Source organism: Anser anser, assembly GCF_964211835.1.
Source record: "Anser anser genome assembly, chromosome: 10".
NCBI classification, from domain to species: domain Eukaryota; kingdom Metazoa; phylum Chordata; class Aves; order Anseriformes; family Anatidae; genus Anser; species Anser anser.
Genome location: NC_139730.1, coordinates 2,335,780 through 2,354,586, shown reverse-complemented (window position 1 = coordinate 2,354,586; position 18,807 = coordinate 2,335,780). Strand labels below are relative to the sequence as shown.

Sequence of the window (18,807 nt, the reverse complement as noted above, 5' to 3'; positions counted from 1 at the left end):
TCTGGAGTTCCAGCCCTCGAATACTTGGCTTTTCAACCTTAACATAGGTGGGTGTGGGGAGGTTATTATTACTTTTCGTTGTCATCCTGCAGCTAAATTGCACTTGGAAGTACTCGGAGTTTTAACATTTCTTCTGCTGGTACATTCCATCTCCTTAGTCTCAACTGCTAGTTCTCAAAGTGAGCTAGGAATGACAAATCCTCCCTTAAAAGCATTATTTTTCTCATTGTGAAGTGAAGCTCTTAGCTGCCATCTTCATTTCTTTCTGGTCATAAAACTTCAGCCGTCAGACAAAGATCAGCAAGTCTCCTAAAATGAATAGGCGCCCCGAGGAAAACTGAATAGCCTCCAGAGCAATTGTATCGAAGTGACATCAATGCTCAGACATTTTCATCTTGGCTATTCCAAGGATTTTAAGTCAATAACAGGCAGCAGAGCCAGTCCGCACCGATTCTCTTTATTGCTCCCCCACTGGGATCATGTCTTTTTGTAAGGGACCCGCTGAAAGTGGTAGGTCCAAAAACTAAACAACTTTGTTCCTTGGCGAAGGACTTGCCTTCAAAGTCCATGCAGCACAGTGTTGTCATTCAGCCAGAGCTTGCTTAGTGAGCAATGCCGTGCTGAAAGGCAGCCTGGCGATCCAGCAAGCTCTCTTTCATCATTAAAACCTTTGACTGCTGGGCATCAGCCTGGACATCAGCCTTGATGGGTCTGGAAGCATAAGATACCTTTTAAGGGTCGTGTGGCCAACCTGAGAATCACTCCTGACTTTGCTACTGGCATTCTGAGAAGCCACAAAAGTCATTCCATCTGTTGTGTTCAATTTCCCAGCGTGGGATATCATCATCTCCACTTTAAAATGGTGGAAGATTTAGGGATGAAAAACGACCTTTAGCATCTAAGTATTTTAGCACTAAGTGTTACCGGTAACTCTCTGAACTCAGTCATTCCTCTGGCACCACCTAAGGGAATTCTGGCCCTGTAATGCCTGCTTTACAAATGGGAAGTGGATGCACTGGGAAAGGATAAGAGCTTGTTTAATGCTTGCTTAGTGTAAGAGAGTGGGACAGGAATGGAGAAATACAGTGATGTTGTTGAGCTGGGATGTTTTAGCTATGCCTCTGCTCTCCTGGATGGTGCCTTTTGGGGAGAAAATAATTTTCCCCAACCTTCCCCCATCTCCTTACTAATGTCTTTCCATGTAGGAATAATATTTGGACTCTATGTGCCTTCTGAAGTGGTTTCCATCTTGCTGTCCTCCTACGAGAACTTTAACCTTTTTTGAATGATCATGTTCAGCTACATAAAATTCCAAATCCATAAAAAAACAAGTCCCCTTGTATTTATATACACTGCAGCAAAATGTACCTTTAAGGAGGAAACATTGCTTCACTGTGACTATCTGAATTTATTGGCTATTAGAAGTCTTATAGTATGGGGCTCGCATTTTAGAACTCTGATTTCAAGCTTAATGTGGTCAGGAAATATAAAAATACATTTATTTATGTCATCTACTAAAAATCTCAACCTATGTTACTGCTGGTCTAACCAAATCTCTGTTTATGTTGGAGATGAATGATCGGTTTGTAGCTGCCTGTGTTTCTAGCCAGGCTGAATGGAATGATTCTGCAGCAGAACTGTTTCTTTTTTTTTTTTTTATTTACTGCATGTAGCAGCTATTTCCTTCCTCCCCAAACCTACTGCCCAGTTCTCAGGGGCAGTGCAGCCGTCTGACTCCTACCAAACGGCGTACATGGAGCAATGTGATTTATTGAATTGTTCAAGGCGATCGAAATTTGGGCAAATATTTCATGCCTGCTGATACCTGGTCACTCTTGCAAGCTTGAATTTGATTTGCTTTCCCGAGCTTTTGGAGCCTACACATGAGCTGCTACTTTGGCCGATATTTGCAAAGCCTTGCTCGTTAATATTTAGGAGAACAGCTTTGAGTATGATTTCTTCTCAGACATTTGATAACCACAAGTTAACCCAGGGTGTGAGATCCCATTCTATCCCTCCTGTAAGAGCTGCTGAAGGAGGAGCTGCCAGAAGAGCTGCCGAAGGAGAAGGATCAGGGTCGAGACATCTTCCTGACAGACAGCCTTTTGAGTCTATGGTGTGCAGTGGTCCTGAACAGTCTCAACATGTCAGTGAAGCGATGCACCATAAAGTGCTTTCCACCTTGAAAACTAATTTCTTGATTTTTTTTTTCCTGCGGAGCTGGATGGATCTGTGGTATTTCTGTATGTGGGACTGAAGGGGATGGGAGGAGCTCCCTGCTCTTACCCAGTACAGAACACAGCAAAGGGCTACTTCAAAGCTGAGCAGACGGCGAGTCTGCCTACACCAACAAGCCTCGTGGGCATTTTGCTGTCAAGCATCATATATTTGCTCTGCTCAGCTCGATGTGTATTAATTTCAGTTCCAAGAGCAAGCAACCTTCTAGTGCTTCCAATATTTTTTTTACCTACCTGACCTGCAATGAGCTGTGTGTAACCAAGTCGATAGAAGCTGCTTCTGCCAAGAAGCAGGAAAGGTATCCCCATTCTGTTGTGTTCCACCAGCGCCCTGACAATTAATTTTGAGCACTCTTAGACTAAATAAACCCAAAATGCATCCCCCCCATTGCTTGTTTTATGCTTTATGTTTTATGATTAATTTTTACAGCTCATTTTTCAGAGGTTGCAGGCACCATACGTATATTGGAGAGCACACTGCCGTTAGTAGACTCTCCAGGACAGAGGGCAGGAACTAGACAATCCTGAGAGGTCCCTTCTAACCTTTAAACATCTGTGATCTCCCAGTTTTACTGGGCATGCTTGACACGGTTCTGTGCAAGGGTAAGAAGATGCTGTTCATCATCAGAAACCCATCCCAGGAACAAAGGGACCTGGAAACAGAGAAGCTTTGCACTTCTGGATTCTGCTCTAAATTAAAAGATGAGAAAAATTATGTGGTGGATATAAATGAAACTAGAGAAAGACAGCACGAAAGGACTCAGAGGAGCTCTGGGAGGCCTCTTGGAAAGAAAACTAGGGTTTTCAGTCTTCAATCACCAGATGTAATACCTAATATTACATCAAATGTTACAGGAAGAAACCTTGTATAAACATCATCTTGTATAAAACACCTAAATAAGTGACTTGCAGTCTTTTTTAAAATGCAGGTGCCTAACATTTTCCAGTGACTTGTGACATTGGGCTCTTCTGTCTCAGTTTTCTTACACAGGTCCTTCGGAAGTAGCCCCAGAGTCCTGCTTATCCTGTGAACCGCAGGCTGGGCAGAACTGTAAAAGCCCACGTGCTTTTCTGTAACAGGCACAAAGAACTCTTGTATCATTTTTCCAGTGAAGGGTCCCCTGATAAACAATTTGCAGGAGGACATTTCTCTGTTGATCTGAAGTGACATATTTGAGTAAACTGTGTCAGGCGGCCTGCAGCAGCTTCCCTTCTGCTACCTTCTTTCACTGAGCTCTATTTTTGTTTTTGGTACGCTTGGACTCTTCCTGGGATGAATAATACACACAGTGATCTCAGCTGACCTTTTATGTACCATAAGAAACAGGTCTGGCTCCCCTGAGCCATGAATGCAGAGGCTTTTCGATGTAATTTCCTGGAACAGGTACAGCTGAGAGGCTTTCATTGCTGTGACCGGCTCTGCAATGGGCAAGCCTTCTTGGCATCAACACACTTAACCTTTTTGTTCAGTAAATTTCCCATCCTGTGTAGGTGGACAATGAATACTAATATGATGCAAATGATTTCCTTTTAAATGTGAAGGCTCCCTGATTAAAAACACACTGTCCAGGAACTCTGAGTTTGTTCTGTTCCCATTGAACAGAATGCCCTTGTTGCCTTTGACTTTAGTGACTTCAGGATCAAGCTCCCGGTTTCAAATAGGTTGCAATTAAATATTTTTTTTTTCTGTGAGACTGCGGATGCATTACCAACTTAGTAAAGGGAGTGTAAAGAATGTGGACGAAAAAAAGCAGGAGAATCTGGGGGAAAAATTGCAGAGAGGTTAAAAAAAAAAAAAAGTGTTAAATGTCTTGCTTGAGAGAGCCCAGAAGTATGCCGGAAAGTCAGACACTGAGGTTGGTAGAAGGTAACGTGGGACTTCTTTTGATATATGCAGGAGTAGCACTGATGAAAAGCTAAAATATTGTGCCTGCCTGGGAGAGTGCTGGAACTTCCATTCCTTCTTTGGTTTGATGTACTCTAAAATGTGGTCTGGACCATGCAGCTCCTTTCGTAGTTGCCAGGGAAGTTATTCCTTGGGATTATTCATCCATTGAGAAAAACGCTTTAAGTATCTTTGGGTTTTCATGTGTGTTCTGCATTGCTCTTCCCTTCATACACAGAGCCTCTTAAAACAACATTCGTCTGTGTTATACAGCGGAAAATAATATCGGTGTACAGAGTTAGCTATTTCATAAGGTTATTTTTAATCCAGATTAGCACTAATCTGGTTAAAAAAAAAAAAGAAAACATCACACTGATCGTATATTTCATGTATTAGAGCTCTGTTAGTACTGTGGTTTTGGTATACTGTTGTCCTAGTTTGTATTTATTAAAAGAAGGATATTCTAAAATTATGGGAGAGCATTGCTCATTCTAATGAGTATCTTAAATTTAATAAATATTTTCTAATCAATATGTTTTTGTAAATGCTATTACCCAGCAAACAATGCTATCACACTAGCGGGGCCATAAATATGTGTAAAGCTGGTAGCCAGTGCATCCTGTTGGCAGATTTGGGGCCTGGGTGGTTTAAAGAAACTGCTTGGTTTGCTGTAGGGACTCAGCCATCCCTGGGGTGGAACCTCCAGCTGTTTCAGCAGTTTGTATTGGGATTAGTGGCTTAGGCAGTCTTGCATGTTCTCAGCTCCTCATGCCATCCTCTGGATATGTATCATACAAAAAATCCTCAACCGACCAACCAAAGAGGGGAAAAAAAGAATAGGGTGAGGCTTTGTTTATGAGTGTGCTTGAAAGAAAACAAGCCAGCACAAATGCCCACCAAGCAATTCTATTTAGAAAAACGGGGCAGTACTGTAATACAAGGTGCTAACACCTACAGAAATGGAGGGTCTGTTGTTGTTCTGAACGTGTTGTTTCTGGAGTAGCCACTTCATGCAAGTTCTCTGACTTCTGTAAGGATCGCTGTATAGGTTAGCTGGAAAGTAGTCGAGGTCTCCTGGGCTCCTTTGCCTTGTCCTGCCACAGAAATCACTTCAGAGCAGCGCTGGTTTGGGAAAGGAGCCATAAAGGAAAAAAAAAGAACAGGCTCCTTTTGTAGCTAATAACTTCCTTTAATTGGTAATTAAGCTGCCTGCTACTTATAAATGTCAATAAAGGTCAAAATATTTAGAAGCAGAATCAGTTTAGTGGCTTCCCATTTCTCATTGCATAAGCTGCCTGCTCAGACCACCCACGCGCACATTTGAAGATGGTTCAGATTTCCGAGACCTCGTCTTCCCACCAAATTCTTACATAAAGCGGCCCAGAAGGGGACAGAGCAGCTTTAGTCAATAGGAGGGAGGATGTGAACCGAGCCTACTGGGTGAGCATTCCTCACATTTTGGAATACCACCGCGGGCGCTGGGGCTGAATCAGGCGAGGGGCTGGCCAGATGGTGCGCTCGTTTCCTCTTTAATTCAGGGAAAGGGGGTTGCAGCTGATCCACGTGCGAAATGACTCAAGGACAAACTGCCTGCTAACAGATTAAATACCAATCGCAGCTTGGAAGTGAGAGCGGGTATAAATGCTAGTATATCAGTCAAGCAGAGGAAAATACAGAGGGATCTCTTGGTTTTGCTCGAAGTCCCCGAGTTAACGTGTACGAATCCTTATTTTCACTGCATGAATTTGCTGATTTCGTGAGCAGATTCAGCCTGTGGAAGTTAATCTCTTTACAAGGGGGCAAGTGAGGGGACATTTGGCTTTGAAGTGTGCAGAGAACGTATTTCCAGAGGGATCTTTGATCTTTCTATGGTATTTTGTTTTTTTTAATGTGTGTGTCTTTCAGGGGCTTGATATTTTGGAAATTAGAGACAATAGAAACTAGATTTTCACATTACGCTTCTAGAATATGGCCTCTTTTTAATGCTTTCCTGATGCATCTTCAAGCGGCTCGGAGTCTAACTTACCATTCCACAAACTCGCCATAAAGGACACAGTGTGTGGTTATGTGTGCAAGTGCATACGCATGTATGTATGAAAACAAACCTTACGCCGATGAGGAGGCACTCGTAATTCCTGCCCCTCACTGCACTGCCCCTAGGACCATAGCTCAGTGCCTCCCCACATCTCCGTGACCCCCCCGAGTTCTGGCTGACATGAGACCTGTGCTCAGACAGCTCCCACTGGGAAGCTCATTGCTCGGCACTTTTAGCTGTCCCGTTCACGACGGGTGTGCAGTGGTGCTTCGCCGCACGTGCAGCTGGGGATGAAGTGGCTGGTTAGCTTGTCGGGTAGAAGCCGATGCTCCTCCGGTCCTTCCTTCCTGCCAGACCGAATTGGGGATGCTGGGTCGGGTGCAGAGCACACGCACCCATCTCAAGTTTGCTCTTGGCAGCATCAGACAGCATAGCTGGGGGCCTGGCCTGAAAATGGTCTGAAAGGGGGTGATGTCCTGCTGTCCTGCTGGCACTCCCATCCTGCCTGGGAACTTCACATCTGATCCGCCCGCCCCAGCCAGGCGCAGCTGTAATTAGAAGCAAAGATTTTGTGCAGCGTTGTGTGTAAATAATGATGCCAGCCAAGTTAAATCTCCCTCCCATTCTATGTTTTCTTGGGATAGATATGTTTACTGGCTGCACCGTGTGATGCGTGTTGCTGGTTAGCTAATAAAGCATTTCTGGCTTTCCATATCAATGTGCTTATGCCATAAAAACAACGAAACAGGGAAACATGAGGTTTGTATGTGAATGCTGTATGTGAACCTTGCTTGCTTGTTTGCTCTCCCTTTCAGTCGCAGATGTTTTCTGCAAAGATTTTAAGGAAATAGCTGTGATGAGCAATATGACTTGTCCAACCACTAGCTTTCCGAAGTAAAAAATGCTCCCCAAAGTCATGAGATTGTCTTGAAGGCCATAAGCTTAGAATAGATAAGTATATTTTCAGAATGTGTTGTTTGCCTTGTGTTTTGAGCCATCAGACTGCTCTTACCTAATTTCTTCTGAACTCTTCTACTGTAGTTGTGGCGCTGAGAAACTTTTTATTAAGGAAACTGAAAACCTGAAAACAGAGCACTCACTCTCTGAAAATCAATTCCGTGACTTCAGAAGCCGCTGATTTGCTAATGAAACACATAATAATCCCAGAAGAGCAATATAGCTGTTTGACTATCATACCAGAAAAATAACAAGTATTTTGCTATCAAAGACACAAACATGAATTAAACAGTATTTTGAGAGCTGTATTCAAGTGATACTTCATGTGTCATCCGCATGCCTTTCCTGCAGCAGGTCTAGATCCCAAGATCTCATGGTGCAGCGTGCAGAGTCCTCCAAACCCGTTTTTTCTTCAAACACCCTCCCGCCTCTTTCCAGAGGTCAGATCACAGCGTGGTCCCACAGGTTGCTGCACTGAAGGGGTGCAGAGCTTCAGCAGTGGAGTGAGCGGTGCTTCCACCACCCCCGGGAACGCCTCCTGTCACCGCTGGCAGGACGCAGAGGGTTTCAGGTCGTACTGCTTCCTCTAGCATCCATCTCTCAGCGTTTTGCTGGGGGTGGCGTTGCGTATGTGCGCATCTTGTTAACGGCCAGATGTATACAAATGAAGATAAACACTGAAGTAATTTAAACTTTCATTTTCATCTTGCAATTTCTGTAATACGATTAGGGTTTGTACTGATGCTTCTGATAAAACTCTCCCGCAGCGCAGCTCCGTACCAAGTAGCCAGTGGGTGCCAGGCTACCAGACGCTACCAGGCAGTCTGTCTGCGCCTCTCCGTCTGCCCCCATCCATCCCCGTGTCCCACATCATTTCAGCTAATAGAATTTGCAGATTATTGGAGGAGGAATAGAGGAATGGGAAGGGTGACTTATTTCTTATGTCATGATCATGTGTATAGCTTCAGTGGGACTGAAGGAAGAAGCAAAAAGAGGGAAAGAAAGAGAATGCAGGGGAGATTACAAAACAAAGCAAAGGAGAAAAAAAGGAAGGGGGGGAAATAGAATTCCAATGTGTCATCTCAGTACTGGATATTATTACTCAAAAATCTATGTATATTTTCTTGGGACATGTGTAAGAGGCAGTGAGTGAGTTGGGAAGAATGAATGTACAAAGCTCTCCTATCTACTGTATTTGTTTCTCCTTTGTCTGGATCTTCCCAGATGGAAATGTGCCTTGCGTGCCACCAGCCCATCACCCCCGGGTGATCAGATAAAACCGATTTGCATCAGACACACTGCTCGTACCCTGCAGCACTGACCTGCAGTTTGCTGTGACCCGGCTGCTGGGTGTTTGGAGGTCGCTGGCGATGGGCTAGAGCCTTCGGATTCTGCCTGCACAAAACCCGTGATCACAAAGGAGGAGGTGTCCGTATTTTTCAAGACCTGCGTAAGCCACAGAGCTGCCAAAGACAAGCCAGGATTGCTTCCTAGTGACACGCAGAGACTGCAGTGGCTGCGGCAGTGTTCATAAATGTGCGTTCAAAGAACTTCTTGTTTCTGCCCGGTGCATCTGCTCCATGCCTCTGCATGCGAGACCAGCACCAGGGCAACGGAGGATAACAAAAAGAAGTTAGAAGACAGGAAGGTGGGCATCTCCTTCATATCTCATCAGTGCTACTCATTATGCCTGGTACCTGTCTTCCCCTATGCAGTAGTTTAGGTGGACAACACCGAGAGGGCCGGGAAGCTCCAGCCACCTGCCTGGAGCCCCAGCAGGGGCAGAGTGAGTTCCCCTCTTGGTTTGCCCGAGCCCCTCTCCCTGGCTTGCTGTAAGTTTTTGTTTAGCCTCGGCTGTGGCAGGCCGTGTGGAAACACTTGTGAGCACTCATTAGGAATTCTTTCCACAGCTTCTTTCTCTTCTAATTCACATAAATAGTAAATCACTGCTGTCAATTATGTAACCCTGCGCATCAGCAGCGCAGCTTAGCTCTCGTAACACTGAGCAGTGACAGCTACAGTCAACCAAGAAATGGTGCCGCACATTTTCCTACGCAGCTTCCCAGCACTGAGTGTATGATTTAGATTCTTGAGCCTCCGAAGTACTCCACTGGGTGTCCTTTAATATTGCATTATATTACTCATGATGCATAGTCGATTCCATTGCTTCCATTTACTTTAGCAATGATAAATGTCAGAAACTGTACGAGAAGTTTATAAATTTTAAGTGCTTTGCAGGCAACTGTTACCCAGGAAAAATTTCAAACTGTTACTGGTGAAGTTTAAGGGTCATGGAAAAAATCTCGTCCAGAAGCCAGGTTAAAAAGTTTCAAAATAGGGTAAAATGCATGAATTCTTTTTGACTAGGGAGGATGTTAGTGTCGGGATTTTCCCTTCCGTAGTAAACAATTCTGCACAGCTAATATTTAAAAACAGTCGCAAGAATTTAGCAAAAAAAAAAACCAACCCTGAGCACAAGAAACTTGCAACTCAGCTTTTCTCAGGGTAATGTTCCCGTGATGAAGTGTCAAGTTCCTAAAAGCTTTCTGTTCGAGGGCAGGAGCTAGCAGTGTGCGCTGGTGGGGTTTGAACGTCCTGGCCCAGAGGATGTGTGTGCACCGACGGCACTGCCGAGACGGTTGGATGGAAACCGCGCCTTGGTCAGGCTGGTGTTAATGCACGCCTGCGTCATCCCCGCTCCTTGTTTTCATCGCAGCGCAGCGAGCTGGATGCCGGGCGCTGTGGTCTGGCACCGCTTCCTTCCACCAGGAAGGGTTTGGCCGGCCCGCGTGCTCCTGGGCCCTCTGGCTGTTTGCTGGCTGCGGATGAGCCACGCTGCAGGATGCGAACGGGCCTCCTGGCCTCTGCTCCGCACTGCTGAGGGTGAACACCAGCTAGGGAGGTGGGAGGGCAACGGCAGCGGGGCGAGTTAAGAAAGCTTTGGGGAAAGATGCTGCTCTCTCCATTTCCCACAAACAGCGAGGTAAAGCATTCAGCGGGAGAAACACGAGAGCTTTTCGTTTTTCTTTTAGCTCAGAAGTGCTAAACCTTTGGGGGTGGAATGCTCCCTGCCCAGAGGTGTTCTCACCTCTGTCCTGCCCGTCCCAGGGAGCTCGCCGGCTGTGAGATCAGTCCTGGGCAGGGAGGCTTTGTGCGAGCACGGGCACTGCTTCTTCACGGGGTCAGACAGCGCTGCTCACGCACGTGGCCCGGGCACTTGTGTTCATCTTCCCCAGTGGCTTTATCGCTTTTGCACCCAACTATTAGGGTTAACTACTGAATCGGGTGTTCTGCAGCGCCAGAGGAGTGATGCCAGCCGCCCTGGCAGCAGTGGAGACCTTTGCGTCGTGCTGTCCGACGGTCCGGCAGCCAGATCTTCTCTGTGAAGGTAGCTGAAGCTGTCCCCGCTCCTCTTAGGGAGCTCCAACCCCCAGCACAGGCGGCTGAACCAGCAGCCTGGTCCTGCTCTGATGGGCTGCGGGGCAGCACAGCCCCCCTGACGGACCCCCGAGCTGCCCAAAGGGGCATCGGGAACAGCTAACCAAGTCACCGCCCTGCGGAAGGGGGCTCGTGCGAGCTGCACGAGTTAGCCCACAGGCGCAGGAGCTCTCCGAGGGCTCCCTGGGCTGCTCGGGGCCGGCCGCTGGGTGGCAGCGTGGCACCGCCGGGCTGCGGGGCCGGGGGAGCGCCGTGGGGCTGCGGCCCCGGGTCCTGCACCTCGGCACTGCGCTTGGCTGGGGGTCACGGGGAAGGCTCTGGCTCCCTTTCCCTGCGGCTCAGCCTTTTGGGGTGCTGGGGAGAGGTGGAAGGCCGGCGGTAAGTGCCCCCCGCAGGAGCACCGCAGCTGGCAGAGGCTCCCCCGCCGCGGAGGTGCTGGGGCTGCTGAGAGCCCGCTGGGGTCCACGCGTGGGTTGCAGTGGTCACAAAAATAACAAAATAGCGGGGCGATGAGGCGGCAGGCTGCCTTCAAAGCTGCGGCTGAGAGCGCACGGATGGGAGGCAGCGTGAAGGTCTTTGAAAACCGACAGCACAAAGCAACGCCGAGCTGCTAATATCAGATCCATATGGCATCTGGTCTCGCCGCACAAAAATATTCATCCAAACTTTCTGTTCCTCACAAATTATGCTTAGATGCTATACATTGTCCCTATTGTGCATTGTAGGGGATGGTTTCTTTCATGTGCCAGCATCTTATGGCTTTCATTTGTTCGCAGACCTCCCACTAAGTGACTGCTGATTGAAAACCTTTTTACTTTCTTGCCAGGTTTAGCAAAAAGGGCTCGGTGTACTTAGTGCCTTTGATCTATCTAGGATGAACATTTTCATTGAAAGAGGTGGATGAGTCATCCTCTATTTGACACGGAGCTATCTTGGAATACCTCTGGGTTTGTCTTTTCAAGCTCTTTTATATTTTTTTGCATGCGGCTATAAATATTTTGCTCTGCGAGAAGCATGGAGCTCTTTTTTGGAAATGAAAGAGCCCTATTCCAAATAGGAAAAACACACTTAGCTAAGGTTTGTGCAGTGCATATTTAGTGGTAGAAGGTGCTGCGTTGGCCCTGCCTTGCTTTTCAATACAATATCCTGCAGTGTGAAATGAATGGCTGTATTTAGAGGTATCTGGAAGTGATGACTGATGTTTGGAGAAGTTACAAGGCTTTTCCTTTTCCACATGAACTCTCCAACCTGGCATTTCCACAGCAGCGAAATACTTCTGGGGCTGAGATCATCTGATTATTATTTCCTGTGTCATGTGCAGAATTTATTATTTTGTTGAATATTACAAATATATTCGTAAGTTGCCTGACTTTTGGATTCTCCAGCTAAGCTCCCTGGCATCACAGGGATATTGGGCTGGCAAAAATAACTGGTTTTCCTTGGGGATTATTTAGTTGTGACGAGTGAATGAAAGTCCCAAATGGGGGAGGGGAAGGAGAAGCGGGGGAAGATGCCATGAAAATGTTGCTCTGATATTCTGCCAACATATACAGCCGGGTCAGGAAAAAATTGAAATTTGTAGTTTTGTGCTGAAAACTGTTAGAAGCCAGGAATATGGACATTTTATTTGCTTCAGAGTCCAATTTTTCTTCTCTCTTCTTTGGAAAAAGTGAACACATTCGTACTAATCGAGGATTATTTCTGGTCACAGCAGAACCCCAGTGTTGTTACTGGTAATCGCATGGGCCGATAATGGGCTCATTGCCATAGAAATATTTTCATGCTTTTTTATTTTATTTTATTTCTTATACCTCTAAAAACCAAAGCAGAACAGAGGCTAAAATCTAGTAAAAGTTCCTCATATAAACATATTTGTTCCTGTTGAAATTAAAATGCGTGTGCACTTCTTGCAAGACCAGTAACTATAAAATAAGACTATAGGCAATAGTGAAAGACTTCTCATCTTTAGATGTCATTGTTTTAAACTGGATATAGATGTCTGCAAAATTGATGCAGATACCTTGTAGATCTCTTGAACTGCTGAGCTGTCTGGTATGATGCTGAGAGCAACTTCTGATCGGGGTTCTGCTTTTTTAGCATCGTTTGCTCTCCCACCCCTCCTCTGTCAGCTAAACACAACAGAAAACCCTTTGGCACCTGGAATCTTGTAATTGGTCTGCTTGTAACGCTGACCATATTTTTTCCTCACTTGTTTTGGAATACTGCACGGTATGCAGGTCTTCATTAAGGGATATTTTGTCCTTTGGCTTTTTCTACCCATGATTACACAGTAGCCATCCGTTCCCAACATCTGTGTTTATTAAAGCCTTTCCAATAAATCTGTGCAGGGAGGAACTGTCCACATTTCCTCTCAGTTCTGGAAAAGATAGGATTTTCTTTGTGATGAATCGGTTAAAGATGATGCAGCTGAGATGTTTGCTTTTAGCTAGATCTCCGACGTTACTGCTCCCTGCCCCAAAAGTTTGCTAAAGATGGAGGTGTGGTGGACAGGCGGCGCCTCCGGCTTCCCCAGGACACCGAGTGCACTGTTCTCACCGAACTCCCGGTTATCAGGATAAATGAGATTAACTCTGCTGCCTGGAGGTGGCAAAAGCCACTGAAGGCTGCGGTAAGGTTTTTCCAACCGGGGCTGCTTTACAATGAGAAAATCCTAGGAGCGACTTTGGAGCAAAGCTCCTTCACCTGTTGAGCCACATCCCCTGGTGCAGGACGCTCCTGCCGTGCTAGGAGAGTGGTGTGGGCTGGTGGGGGCATTGCACACTTCTCAGTGCCTAAGAAGAAACATACTGGCATCGGATTTGGGGCGGTACCGAGTACTGTGTAAGATGGGGCCACCCTTCAGCAGGTTGTGGCTGTGTGGTTCTTGTCACGTGAGACTGAACGTGCCTCATTAGGATCGTGGCACCAAAGCCCCACCGACCGTTTCGGTGTTTTGGAGGGACCTCGTAAGAAGTTGTTCAGCAGCGCGTGAATAAGACAGCAGCAATATGCAGCTGGATTTTCTTGCCTGGGCAGCTTCACTCAGCTCTTATCCCGAGCATGTTTTTAAGCACAGTTTCACCCCAAAGCCAGTGGGCTGGCTGACAGTTCCCAGCAGGTGATTTGTATCACACAGGTACGACCTGGAAGTGTTAAAAGAGCTGACGAGCTTTAATCAGGGACTTCTGTGGGACAGATGAATCTTGGGAAACCTTTATGTGGGTGACTACAGAAATAGTCAAGGAAAATATGTGTGCTTGGAGCATCCTCTCATACCTCTGCAAGTGCCTGTGGTTTTGAACAACTTCTGGTACTGCTGCCGACAGGACCAACGCTAATTTTTGTTGGGATTGGGAGCACTGAGCAGGTGAGGAGATGTGGGGTATTCTAGGTGGCTTTTCTTTTGCTCTCTGGGTCTGTGCAGAGCATCTTGGGCAGACACAAGGACGTGGCTCTCTGTGCTGAGGAACTGGAACTGGGTTTGGAGATGATAATTACCTGACCTGAAAAACAGCACAAAGAGTTATGATTCAGGAACCGGTCATCATACGCTTCTGCTTACTCAGATGGCGTTAGATCATAGGCCGTGATCCTTTGGGGCTGAGAGCACCACACCTCCAGTTTTTCCAGCTCACCAAGGGAGGAAAGACAGCCAAAATCTAAACTACAGACCTGAACGTGTCCATATGTGTTGGCCATACATCCATGGCCTGGTATCGCGGTGTCACAGGTCTGCCCCTGTGCAGTCTTAAAAATATTATCATTTGTACTTGGTAAAGCAGCAGCGTACACTGCAGTGTGGCAATGGACCTCCAGTCAGTGCTGGCAGTATTGCTACTTGTGAGAACAGCACGCTGTTCCTGTGTACCCACCACGCAACAAGAGAAGCACTAGGAACTTCTTAGCATTCAACAAGTACAGCCTGGGCTCTGGTAAAGCTTAGAGGATTATCCTCAGTTCAGGTGCTCAAAGTGCAGAGGGACCGGGAGGCTTTTTGGTGGAGTCCGTGGAGAATGGACTTTGATACGTGACTGTGAGTGAAAGGATGGTCTTGGGGTTAAGGCACTGAACTGTACCTCGAGGGATCGAGATTCACTTTCTGGTTCGTGGACAAAGGATTTCTTCTTTCTGGCAGTCATTTCCCCATCCATGAGCCTGTATGTATCTTGTTTCTAATGCCAAGGAGAGACGGTTTTCATGAAAATGAGGAAATCTTTTGCTCTTCTTTCTGATGTAAAAATCAGACAACTGGGTGCTTAGTATCTTTAAGTTCCTAAAGCTCCCATTTTCCTGGAATGAGTAGTCCTGAATTTAAAGTTTCCTGGGTACTGACAAACAAACATTCTGCTCAGTTTTTCCTCCAAAGTAAAAGGAAGTCAGTGGGGAAGAAAACTCGGGCCCTGTTTTGGAGGGGTAGGATAGAGATGTTATTTATCAACTCTCTCCAAGCTTTGTTGCTGGGATTTTTATAACGTTGTTTTTCCTTTCTTTTCATTTATGTTCTACATACAAGTCCTGGTATTTTGGTTTAGCCCACAAACAACATGAAGCTGCTTTGAATGCCTTAATTTTTCCTGCCTACTGCAAACCAGACTTCTCCCCAGCATCAATTATCCTGAAGGGAACTGCGTATGTAAAACCACACCAAAAAGTCTGAAGCCCATATAAATGCGTTTTCGTTTCTCACAAAAGGCTGCATTCTTCTCTGCGTGGTGGCTTTGGGTCACCTTGTTTTTCAGTCGCTGATGACGAAGTGGGGCAGAGGGACTGTCCTTTTTATCATTTTCTTCCTTTTGGTAGTCACTGCGGCAAAAACAGCGGTTGCCACTGAGGAGAGAGGAGCTGTCTTGCGTAGAGCTGCTCATTTCTGCTCCTGACATGGAAACCCAACCTGGAACTAGAGTTAAGGCAAATTAAGTGCACAGCCCTGTCTTCCAGTGAGTGGTGTGCTAACGCTTGGTTTCTAGAGAGAAAAATTCTCCAAGAACAGTGATGAAAGTTTGCCTTACGTTTCTGAGCAGATTTAGCTGGCGTGGCAGAAGGGGGCACCAGCTTCTGCTCCCAACAGCAGGGACAGCTGTGGAAGGCACAGCTCCTCCTTCAGCCTCCCAGCCCAGAGCCCGCACGAGCTGCCGCTGCCTTCAGTTTGTTCTGACAGCAGGCTGTAAGATGGGATGGGTTCAAGCCGCCAGCTAACCCTGCCGGTCTCCAGCAGCAGAGCTCGAGCTCGCCCAGGTGACGACATCTGCAACCCTGAGTTAGCGCTCCGAGGGACGAGCTGTCCCTTCTCGCCAAAGCTCCCTCGGAAAGAAGCAACCATGACAAATCGCGGCAGCACAGACTTCAGGCACCGAGCTGCTCACCCACTAAAGGACACTTAGGTGTCTCTGTGACGCACCCCTGCCAGCGTTACCAATTTCTCTTATTCTCTGTTTCTTACTGAGCTGCTGATAGGAGGCTTAGTAAGCAGGAAGCAGGGAGAATGTAGTCAGGAAGAAGTTCAGCCCGCACATGTTCTGATGTTTGCATTTTCTCCCCCAAAGCGTTTGCTACTGGGAGTCACTGGAGACAGGATGCTGTTCTATATAGACTCCTGATCTGCTGCAGGCTGACTATTTCTGGTATTAAATACTGTAACACTGGATTTTGGCCAGATCTCCTAGGGCCTATATGAAGATAACAAATCAAAATGTCTTCCCCAAGGACCAAGCAATTTAAGCACAAGACAAGAAAGAAAGGGGAACAGAGACAGACTGGGGAGTATTAAGAAGAAGTTCAAAATTTCCAGCTATTAATGAGAAAAGTTTTTCATTTTTCATCCAGCTCTGGGGAGGACTTCTGAAGAGTTTGGATTTCAGTTTCATGGTCCGGGAAGCCATGCTGGCAGGATTATTGTTTATCTCTCCTGAGAAACAGCATGTTTCAAGTTGATTCTCTATCGAATAAAGGTTTTAAAAAAATATTTTGTTTGCTGCTTTCTCAGCTGTGCACAGCGTTTGTCTTCATCCTTTGCTGGTATAATATTATAATAGTTTCTTGTAAGTGCTGAGCCTTTACTGCTGACAGCTGCTGAGAAATGATGCTGTCATGAATCATGCTTGCAAACACAGTTCTGTGATGTGACCAGTTCTCAGCCCCCATAATTAACAGCCAATTACTTCCTCTCAGAGAAGCCAAAACTCGAACAGATGAAAGAAATAGTGTTGTGGAAGCAGTGGGAGCAGATGTGTTGTATCGGTTCCTGTGTTCTTTGCAAACACACACAATACGGCGGACCAAAGCGGGAGCTCATTTACATCGCGATGCAGCTCAGGAGAGTGGAAGTTCCTAAAAGCAAGCCTGGGTTTGACCATCTGCGCTCAAAGTGCATGAGGAATGTGAAAGGGAAGGAGGGGTGAAGGAAAGGTTCGTTTCAACTTCAGCACGATATGGTTACAGTAATAGCAGGTCCCTGCTTCAGAATTTTCTGGCTGTTCCCTCAAGGTAACAGTCCGTATTTATTAGTGGGTGGCTGTGCACATGCCTAAGCACACGTATAGAAAGCTGTGTACTGCAGATGCCAAAAACCCAGAGCAGAATGTTTACAAGCTGCTGCCCTGCCCCCTCTTTTGTTTAACCAGGAGACCCAAAGCTGAGCCTTTTTCATCTGCAGTTTGTGTAGCAGAAACCGATGTGGTGTAGAGGACAGAGCTGGGGAATGGGAGCCAGGAACTCCTGAGCGGAGCCTGCAGTTAGTAATTTACTGAGTTTTTCTCTTTATTATAGATTATTTTTAACAGAATTTCATTTTTGTTGCTTCACTCATATACCATGCAAGATTCACTTCCTGGGAAGTGATTAGAGCCCATAAGATATTCTTAACTTTTTGTTTTCTGTTTCTTTCATCATTTGGCACTTGCAATACTTGATTGGGCAACTGAGCTGCACGATGATGCTCGTATTTTGTGAATGGCTTTGGAAGTGGGAAGAGTTAAACCAGGGTTTGCTTCAAAAGGACTCTCTGGATATTTCAGTATCAATCCTCCACGTAGGCCCTGCTTCTGTCAGCTTAAATCAATTTGTTAGTATCATGAGATGTACACAGAAATAATGAGTATCTAAAAATAACCAGAGGGTTTTCTTCTATTTGCTTTGTCATGGGCTCTTTTCCACAAATATATTTAAGAAGTTTAAGTACAATAAAGAAATAAATCCCCAAACCGTAAGAATGAAAGAGGAGGTTTGATTCCCCGAGCTGAGGCTTTAAAAACGTGCACATTTTGTGAAACGTGCATTACATGGTGAAAGCCAGCAGAGATGCAGAAACGTGAGCGTTTGAGACTTCTGCTTCTCCCTGAACAAAGTAACGACTCGAAAGGAAACCTGCTGACACAGGTCAAAAAGGATGGTGAATGCTGTTAAAGTAAATCTGCATGTGCCATGAAATAAGCATTCTTAATCTTCTGCAGTGTTTTTTTAGCTCTGGATCTCTTCAAATCTGCTACCGACTGTCTGGCGTTGGAGCAAGCTACTTCTCTGCCTCTGCTTATTCTATAAAATGTGTTCCGAACATTTACGGGGAGACTGCAAGAGTTAGTATTTCTATAATTCTCTAAACATTTGAAAATGTAAAATATTTGCAGATGTAGTGCCATATGTAGCTACACAGTGAGTGATTTTTTTTCCTTGCACACTCTATTTCTGACTAGTAAGTCTCCTGGCTGCCTGTTTCTCAGCTGTGAGACATTTCAGGGTCTTGTTGGGGGGAATGCGTCCTGCAGACTCTGCTCCCAAGGCAGTTTTACCACCTCCTGCCCCGTTTTGTTGTTGCTTTCAGGTCAGTAGTGCTGCAAACTGAGGGCCTGCTCCTGTCTTTATGCTAGCAAGCATCCCGTGTTCAGCCGGCTCTGTGATTGATGTGCTGGGACCAGCAGCAGTTCAAAGGGGATCAGGGAACAGGCTTGTCCTTCAGTCTTTGCTAATTCTGTACCAGTGCTTTCCTCTGCAGTTGCAAAATGTCCACGTGTATCTGAAAGGCACGCGAAAGCATTCTCCACCTGCTAACCCTGTTAATCTGACCAAAACCGAATTTCAGAGTACATCATTTGTATCATTTTCCCCACTACTTTCCTAAGGCCGATTCCTTCCCTCATCTCCCCAGCACCCCTCCTCCACAGGACTCTGACAATTTTATGGAGTTTCCTGTGGCCTCTCACCCTTTGTAGTTGCACGATGCTAATGAAATAACTAACAGATCATCAACATTATCAAAGTGG

The 18,807-nt window shown here is 46.1% G+C and overlaps 1 protein-coding gene and 1 long non-coding RNA gene across 3 annotated transcripts in view; both read left to right on the top strand.

Annotated features, from left to right (window-relative positions):
- Positions 1–18,807, top strand: part of LOC310905233 (uncharacterized protein) — a 169,210-nt gene that overhangs the window by 5,206 nt on the left and 145,197 nt on the right. The window lies entirely within an intron of this gene.
- On the top strand, positions 10,947–17,813 carry LOC310905237. The gene is made up of 2 exons (XR_014588878.1): positions 10,947–13,919; positions 15,066–17,813. It is a non-coding gene; the product is annotated as an uncharacterized lncRNA (long non-coding RNA).